This window comes from Convolutriloba macropyga, unplaced genomic scaffold, assembly GCF_964194025.1.
Source record: "Convolutriloba macropyga unplaced genomic scaffold, txConMacr16.3 SCAFFOLD_5645, whole genome shotgun sequence".
Classification (NCBI taxonomy): Eukaryota; Metazoa; Xenacoelomorpha; order Acoela; family Convolutidae; genus Convolutriloba; species Convolutriloba macropyga.
The window spans coordinates 6,812-15,559 of NW_027453388.1; the positions used below are offsets into that span (position 1 = coordinate 6,812).

General features: G+C 36.4%; 1 long non-coding RNA gene across 1 annotated transcript; it reads left to right on the plus strand.

Annotated features, from left to right (window-relative positions):
• Nucleotides 1–1,434: 1,434 nt before the first annotated feature.
• On the plus strand, nucleotides 1,435–6,555 carry LOC142358254 (uncharacterized). The gene is made up of 2 exons (XR_012761784.1): nucleotides 1,435–1,690; nucleotides 5,903–6,555. It is a non-coding gene; the product is annotated as an uncharacterized LOC142358254 (long non-coding RNA).
• The last annotated feature ends 2,193 nt before the right edge of the window (nucleotides 6,556–8,748 follow it).

Genomic DNA, 8,748 nt, shown 5'->3' on the forward strand with positions numbered 1-8,748 from the left:
CAGTCTCTCCCCGCCCCGTCCAGCTCCTCCGCCTCATTGCACCCATAACCCCGTGCATGCAAGTCACATAAAACCCGGTTTTAGCACACTCTAAGATAACTTTCCGCACTCGCAGGAGACATTTGTTTTTTTTTTCAACCGAACGATATCAGGTGAACTGAGTACGTTACTCTATTTGAAGGAAGCTAATGGTCCAAATACATACGTTACCCCATCTCTTTTAAATTAGAGATTAGAGTGTGATCTCCTTTATTAGTGAAAAAGAATGATGTAATCTTTTTTTTTCGGTCATATTCCAATTTTTGAGACTGCAGGTCTACAAAGGTATTGTAGTTATTTTTGGCAATGTGCCACTTTTGAGTTTTAATCTGTTTCTTCTGCTTTTTGGCTGATCTGATGCGGTTTTAGGTATGTGACGCAGTAATTTTTTTAATCAATATGTATCCATAATTATATCGGATATTGTCATAAAATTTTGTCTTAAGATTGAGTTATCTCATTTTTTTTGTTTCTGAATGGCGTTGTAATTGTCTTTATTTTTGCTTGCTGCAATTATATCAATGCTAAACTTTTTCTCGTAAAGACAAATTTTTAACCAGGTCAAAAAGATTGGTTTTGTTGCATTGACTTTTTTTGTTCCAGAATTAAATATTTCGGCTGAAATGCGGTTTTTATCGTTTGGGAATGTCCGACGCTTCGAAATTCTTCCTCTTGTGGTTTTACTGCGTCAAAGCTTGTTCAACTTTTTGTGGAAAATCTTTTTTAGCATTCCAAATTGAACGGAGTCAGCATCGAATGATGAAATCAAAACGGAAACGGAAATCAACCCATGAAGACCAGTTCTTGAACATTGTTTTATTTAGTCTTTGTTTCCAGATCTAATGTTCATTAGTATTGATGCTAATCCTTTTTATGTCTCATAACTATGAAATCACTCAAAATATTTGTTCAATCAAAATATACAATTAAAATCCAATCAAATCACAAATATTTTTTGGAACCCAATTTTTTCTTAATATTTTCGTTCATTCAATCCCAATCGGGGTTATGGGAATCAATGGCGGCTATTTTTGGTCAATCTTGCGGGTATGTTAAGCTATGTATATATATTCAATTAACAAAAATTGTTGAAGGCAAGTTGACGAAAGTTGCATGTACTGTGACCTTCTATTCATAGGAATCTCCAATCACCCGTTGAAAATGTGGCTGTCCACGCGGTTTCCTGTGAGCATAAAAGCAAAATTTACGCGAGTGAAAAATAACGTGAAATATATCAGCTTTTTTTCAGAAGAGTTTATCGCACTATTCTGTCAAAGTTGTTTGTATTTAGATTCCTCAACAAAATATAGTAATGCGTCGAAAATAGTTTTATGAGTGTGTGTACTCAGTGTAGTAATAATATTAAGAATATAATATTCACTAAAAGAAACAACTGCAAACGTTTTCATCAACAGTCTAGGTCACTTTAATTGTGCATCTAATTTAAAGCCGTTTTCATTTGATCTAAAAATGTTGTTTCTTAGGTCGGGTATTGTTTGCTGGGTACAACGACTATACAGTGAACGTATGGGACACTTTGAAGGGGTCTCGCATCGCCATTCTGTTCGGACATGACAACCGGGTCTCCTGTTTGGGAGTTTCGCCCGATGGATGCGCTCTGATGACAGGCTCGTGGGATTATACGCTCCGGGTTAGTTGGTAGTACTCTTTTAATTTTTAATTCTGACTTTGGAAGCTGAGCTATCGAGATTTTTGAGCCAATAGTTTTTACGAGAACGTTGAGCTCGGTGTAAGTGGAGGGCTTTTAAAATCTTATTATAGCTGCGAAGCTTTAGACAGAGCTTAGCTATAAAGCGGTGATCTTGGTTTTTGTTAGTAGCCGCACGGCGATAGCTGGGGCTATTATTGGCCTTCTCTTGGTTTTTTTACAATTCAAAGAATTTGAATTGTATTGGGGCGCTGTCGTTTTACGACTCGAAGAGGAGTATTGGTTTTCTTCCGGTTTTTTTTACAGGAAGTAGATTTGTCATTTTGACCTAAAAGCGAAAGTGAGAGAAGCTGTCTTGGTGAACAGATTTTCGCTAAGCGGGAGAAGTTTTTTGATCATGCGCTGCGTTTAGTGAATGACTTTTTGACTTTGAAAAGTAGTTTTTGACTGAATGGCACATATAGATAACCGTCTTTTGCCGTTTTTTCGTCTAAATGGCCCAATTTTTTTGCTTTTAATTTGGTTTCTTGTAGAAATAAAGTTTATTCGATATTATATTGAAATGTCGACCTCGGAAATTGATGCCACAGTGTTTTGCAGAGCCTGAAAATGCGTTTCAAGTTAAAAATTGGCACATATTTCTTGATTTTTCAGTTAGTTTTTGGCTTTTCTTCAATTAATTTCTTCATTTTTGGATCTTTTAACCGTCTTTTTGTCAAAAATCAGTTAATATGGCAACTTTTCTTTGATAATTCATATACTCAACGCCTCTTTCTCCCTCGATGTAATTTTTATAAAATTGTACATATGCTAATACGATTTTGGTAGTTTTTTTTCGATTTTCGTCTGTTTTTTGTTTGTATTTTGGTTGTAATTGAAAGAAATAGCCTTTCTGTGCAACACGATGGACTTTTATCTCGTTTCAATTGAAATTCAATTATTGTTTGGCGTTAAGTTTTGAAAAACAGTTAAAACTTTTTCATAAATGCAGTCTTGAAAGTTTTTTGACCATTTTTTTGCAAAATGTTTCAATGTTTCGTATTTACTAATTCTGTTTTTTCATATTTTTTTGTTCTCTTCAAGAGGATAGATTTTTGTATCGGATGACTAGTTATCTTTTCTATGTCTTGAATGCTGAACAATGAAATGTAATCGTTTTTCTTGAATTTTTTAAATTGATTTTTAACTTTCAAAAATCAAGAATGTCTTTTTGTTACGGTGTTCCTTTCATTGTGCCCACATTGTTAACATTCTAGTTAGTATCATTCTATCTTTGTACTGGCATCTACATTTATTTTCGTTATATTGATTTTTTTGGTTGTTTAAAATGAATGATTTCAGCTTTTTCTTAGATTTTCGTTGTTTCTTTGGTTTGCAATTGATTTCGTTCAACATTAGGCAGTACTTAGAGTTTGATTGCAAGCTTTTTCCAAAATTTCCACCTATGACTATTTACTGCAACTTTCTTCCTGCCTTGGAATTAATTTCACCTAGTTTCTGCCTTTGAATATTCTTCTGCTGCCTATGTCTTTTCTATGATCAATTTAATTTTTGAATTAGTATGAAATCATGTTGTCTGGCATATGTACAACAAGGAACAGGTGTGTGATGTTTTTTGTCTTAATTGCAGTGATTACAAGCGTAATTATAGGTGTTTTCTGATTCCTAAATTTGAGCTTTCTGTTTTGAAACTTAGTTTCTAAGATTATTATCTGCCGTTTGCTTTCACGATCTTTTTCAGATTAGAATCATGAATTGTTTGAGGGCAATTGATAAACCTGTCAGCTTTTTCAGACTATCATTTTCTTGACCACCTTAATTATTTCTTTTTTTTAACGTTACCAAACGTTTTCAATAATATAAAATTTTGCTGCTTTTCGTTTCTCTTGGTGACAGTGGTTTAAGTTTCACCAATTTTAGAGCAGACCTGGAGAGGTAGTGAATTAATGGTTTAATACAGAAGGTAGTGGCTTCCGCTGCAATTACGGTGTTGTTAGTGAAGTTTTGACGCTTCGAGTCGCTTCCGGAATTCTTCCGGCTATGTTTTTTTTAAGATCTGTTCACACATTTTCATGATTTTTGAAGTCAAATCTGAGTAGTGATTTTGGTAGCACCGAAACAGGAAATGGAGCGAAAAAGCGAGTGGTTTTGCGGCGTGCAAATTTTTCGCTCTAATTTTAAAAACGAGTAAGAAAACGGTGTTTGAACAAAATTTCGCTTTCTCGCCTGTGGTTTTTTGTTCACATGCGACAATTTCACTTTGATTTTTACTGTTTTTTCGATTTTTTGGATCGGAGTTTCTTCTAAATGGTTTTCCCAATCCGTTCATAGTCCATTCTAGGCCTAGTTTTTTCATTGAACCAAAGGGATAGTGGTTTTTGTTCACATGCGGCATTTTCACATTGGTTTTATATATATTTGTTGATCTGATATTTTAGAAGTGTTTCCGCAATTTACTCATAGTTCGTTCTAGGTATAGTGTTTTGTATAGTCAATGAAAATTCTTTGAATTGTATCTCAGGACTTGTCCTGCTATGTTTTTTTATTTCGTCATCAAAATTTTTGTTGCGACCATATGACATCACAACCACTTCAAATCTGCTTTTTCTTCATTCGTTCATGCAATTTCAACTGAAGTGCTTGCGTGACGTCATTTTTCGCTCTTAATGGAGCGAGTTTTTTTTTGTTCTTTCGCGCGATAAAATTTTTGGTCACACTTGACTTACCTCACTCTCAAAAATGACTTCTTTAGTTTGAAATTGACTTTTGTTTACTTTAATGCAAAGAGATAAGGTCAAATGGTTTGTGTCACTCTAAATGAAGGTTGTTTGAGAGCGGCTAGTAGAGTCAGCAAAAACTTACAGATTTTTAATCAAAATATAACGTATCAGCCATCAATAAAAAGACTGTTTTTTGGTCTGTCTTTTTTACTTTTCGTTTTAGCCTGCAGATCTACGAAGATATTGCGGCTATTTTGTGGCAATCTGCCAGCTATGTTTTAATATGAGCAAAATGATAGCTGAGGCTATTATTGGCCGTTTCTTGATTTTTATTCCCTTGTCAAGATTTTTGTTACGACCAGATGTCGAAATCACTGCAAATCTGCATTTTGTTCATTCGTCCATGTAATTTCAACTGAATTGCGTGCGTGACGGCATTTTTTAATCTTAGTGGAGAGTTTTTTGTTCATTCGCGTGATAAAAATTTTGGTCACGTGACTTACCTCACTCTCAAAAATGACATCCTGAAATTTACTTTGCTTTACTTTAGTTCAAATAGATAAGGTCAAATGGGAGCGTGTCACTCTAATTGAAGGGTATTGGAGGGCAACTAATAGAAGCAGCAATAAGTTGAACAGATTTAATCAAAACATAACATCTCAGCATTTAATGAAAAGAAGTTTCTATTTTGGTCTGTTTCTTTGACTATCTTTTTGAGACTTTATATCTACAAAGCTGTTGCGGCTATTTTCTGGTAATCTGCCAGCTGCGTTTTTGTTTCGTCTGAAGCTCTTTTTAGTTTTACATTTTTTTTCACGCCGACCTTCGAATAGTTTTTTTGTTGTTTTATGCCGCTATTTCACAGCTCTTTTGCTATTTTTATGTGCATGACGTTATTTCTTAAAGTATTTGGCTGGGAGCTTTAAGCTGAACTGTGATAAGTTTTCTCATCATAACTGACGTACCCCATTCTCTAAATGACTTCTAACTTCATTTGGGTCACTTGAGATCACTCTAACCTATTCCATTTAAAGGTAAATTTTAATAAAGCATGAGGACCAAAATGACCAAACTTTTTGGAAAGAACTTCTTAGTTTGAAAACGTTTTAATCTTAAAAGAGGTTGGCGACTGCATCAACTCAATTCTGTGGCTGTTGCTACCAATATTTACATCAGCCGCGAAACAGATTTACATGTAAATCTGTTTCACAGCTATTTCGGCAATCTCTAAGCTATTTTTTTCAGGCTTAGGAAATACACCACCCCCCCCCCCCCCCCCCCTCGAAAAATAACCCCCAATCTCATTCTATTAGGAAATTTTTCACCACGGAAATAAACCCCCCGTGTTAACATTGAACCTCGATCGCGATATTTTGTTTGGTTGTAATAGTTTTAACGGGACGGCAAAGCATGACCATGGACAAATGCGCAGCTCTTTAAATCGTTTTCTTGTGCTAATAGATTTGTGTTTCAGGTTTGGGCCTAATTCGGTGGAACCCCAGTCATCGTTTATTTACAAACAATTATGTATTCACTGTCGATAAAGAGTTGATGGATTCGGAATGACACATCTCTGTTCTATCTAATCTATCACCTCAGCGCAATTACTTGATGCAATCCAATCATAGCTGCAATATAAGCCATCACCTATAACAAAACGCCCTTTAAACCCCTTCCTGTATTTAAAATACCACCTTTGTATTTTTCACAAACAATGCCACCCTTCTGAGTGCAATCCTTCTAATGAGTATTGTTGTTTACAGGCGCATTTTTGATGCTATGCATTAGTAATTCACTTGGAACGTTTTCGTTCTTGTCATGAATTATCTTAAATTTTCCCATAGGTGCCACACTAAGACTAATTTATTGAAATAAATGTAAATTTGAAATTCTCTCAAGTATTCATATTCGGAAGATTATACCTAATAACCATGTTTTAATATATTCATCAGTTTCAGAACTTCAGAGAGTAGTTTAACATCTAAATATTTATTATCCAATGTATAATTTGTATGAGTAATACAAAAGTATCTTCACGGGTTTACCCTCAATTTCAAAATTTGTCCCTGTAGCTGTTAGAAATTGCATTTATTTAAATTTTTACGGAAATAAAAATTATAAAGTTTACTTTTTGACGACCTCACGTTTCGCGGCACTGAAAATTTTTTGAACGCTCCAAATGCTCAACATTTTCGGTTCAAGGTGTACCGTACTTTTAAACTAATACAAAAATCGGTATTCTTTTAAAAGAAATGGTAACTGAAATTTGATATCCTATACAGAGCGCTGCTGAGTGTGGCCGTGTGGGTGTGTGTAAGGGCGCTTGTGTGGCCGTGTGCGTGTGTGTAAGGGCGCTTGTGTGTGCGTTTGTGTGTGCGAACGCGCGTGTATGATTGTAGGAGTGTGCGTGCGTGTTTGTGTGTGTGTGTGCGCGCGTATATATATTAAACGCGTGAGCTCTAAAATGGGACAAAATTTTTGCATGTTTAAGGGGCCTCTCGAAGCGCATGTTTAGGAGCCACATTGAGCAGCAACATTTTGAACATTTTGAGAGAGGTCAATGACCTAAAAGGCTCAAAGTATATGGGTGAGAACCGAACCTGGGACAAAAGACTGTTAGTCAGGTGCAGTTACCACGGGGCTAAGAGGGCTTAAAAGTATGCTCGCCCAGAGGGAGGATTTACTGTCCTGGGTACTACGTGTTTTTAACTGCTCACGAATTAAGTTTGAAGTTCTTATTGTAAACGTGTGTTTTTCTGCAAAGTTTCAGCTGGACAGATTTTGCGCTATTCTAGAATGCTCTTAGCTTTCAACTAAGTTTTGCACACTTAACTTTTTGATTTTTGTGTGATATCAAATGGTCTCAATCTGAAAGTTTTATTGATACGATAAAGGCTATTGTGAGAAACGGTGGTATGTAGTCGTTATAGCACAATTGGTAAGATGGAGGACTGCTATTCTGAGGTTCGAGGGTTCGAACCTGTGTCGGGTACCCTCCCTTTTGTAGGCATGAAAATTTCTAATCAACTCCATGCCGCTTGTTGTTCCAGAGCACTTCTTGCGACGCTAATTCGTTTTATGTTCCTGTGTGTTTGGGGGATTAAAATTGCTAATCCTATATATTAAACGCGTGAGCTCTAAAATGAGACCAATTTTTTGCATGTTTGAGGCCTCTGGAGGCGCCTGTTTAAGAGCGGCATTGAGCAGCATGTGTAAGCGAACATATCAAGAGAGGTCACTGACCTAAAAGGCTCAAAGTAGATGGGTGAGAACCGAACCTGGGACAAAAGCCTGTTAGTCAGGTTGTTGCCACGAGGCTAAGATGGCTTGAAGGTATGCTCGCCCAGAGGGAGGATTTACTGTCCTGGGTACTACGTGTGTTCTAATTGCTCCAGAACTGAGTTTGAAGTTCTTTTTGTAAATTTGTAACTTCAGTTTTTGTGCAAAGTTTTAGCCTTACAGATTCTGCGCTATTCTAGCGCACTCTTAGCTTTCAACTAAATTTTTCACACTTTACTTTTGATTTTTGCGTGATCTCAGATGCTCAATCTGAAATATGTTTATTGATACGAATAAGCGATTGTAAGCAAGGTGGTATGTAGTCGTTATAGCGCAGTTGGTAAGATGGATGACTGTTGAGCTGAGCATCGAGGGCTCGAACCCGTGTCGGGTACCCTACCTTTCGTGGGCATGAAAGTTTCTAATCAACTCTATGCCGCCTGTTGTTTGAGAGCACTTCTTGCAACGCTGATTCGTTTTATGTTCCTGTTTTGGGGGACGAAAATTGCTAATCCTATCTGTTTGTAGACATGAAAATTTCTAATCAACACCATGCAACGCGAGTTGGTTTATGTTCCCGTGTGTGTTTGGGGGATGAAAAATGGCAATTGTTTTCTCTTTGTAGCAATTCTTCCTTTCATTCGCTTGGTTTTTTCTCTTTTTATTTCAAGCCTTTGAACGATCGTTTTTCGTAAACCACTTGGTTTTTCCAGTTAGTATTGTTGCCCCTAAACGAATTTTAGAGCAATCATTTTTTCTTTTCTTTCTTTCTCTCTCTGTTTCTCTCTCAGGCTCTGTGTGTGTTTGTGTGTGTGTGTTTCGTCCTCTCTTCTCTTTCCTTTGTTGGTTCTCTCTCATTCTCTCCCTATCTCCTTTTTCCGTCTTTCCGTTTCTCTTTCTCTCTCTCTCTCCCTTTGTTTACTTCTATTTTTCTCTTCTCAAATTTAATGATCAAGAAAACCAGTTGAGCAAATAGTCACCCCACGAAACGGGAGGCAAAAACAGAATACACCAAGAGCTTGAAACTGAAATTGTGAAAAT